This window comes from Penaeus monodon, chromosome 22 (genome assembly GCF_015228065.2).
Source record: "Penaeus monodon isolate SGIC_2016 chromosome 22, NSTDA_Pmon_1, whole genome shotgun sequence".
Lineage (NCBI taxonomy): Eukaryota > Metazoa > Arthropoda > Malacostraca > Decapoda > Penaeidae > Penaeus > Penaeus monodon.
Window position 1 is genome coordinate 2,257,504 of NC_051407.1, and position 337 is coordinate 2,257,840.

Consider the following 337-nt stretch of genomic DNA (forward strand, 5'->3'; position numbering starts at 1 on the left):
GACTGCAGATCATGGTAACTTTAACAGATCTTTTAAATATACATGTAAACTTATATTTATTCCAGTAGTACCGAGGCCCGTTCTTGTTTTTATTTAGCAAAATGGTTATAACTTATATGACATTCTTGACACATAACGCAAAGTATATTAATGTATTAAGAACCCCCGCGACTGCATATACCAAGATATGCAATGTGCAGTATTTTCACCTAAATTAGTAATTTAGAACATGAATAGAATCCCAACCCAGACCAAAAATTACGTTTGTATGAAAATGTAGATTGTGTAAATAATCTATATCTTTCAGATTATCTCCTCAATTATAGAATGTAAGTTG

The 337-nt window shown here is 30.9% G+C and overlaps 1 protein-coding gene across 1 annotated transcript in view; it reads left to right on the plus strand.

The window, feature by feature from the left end:
* LOC119587468 (chymotrypsinogen A-like) overlaps positions 1 to 337 on the plus strand; it is a gene marked incomplete in the record, with an annotated part of 9,104 nt that overhangs the window by 3,134 nt on the left and 5,633 nt on the right.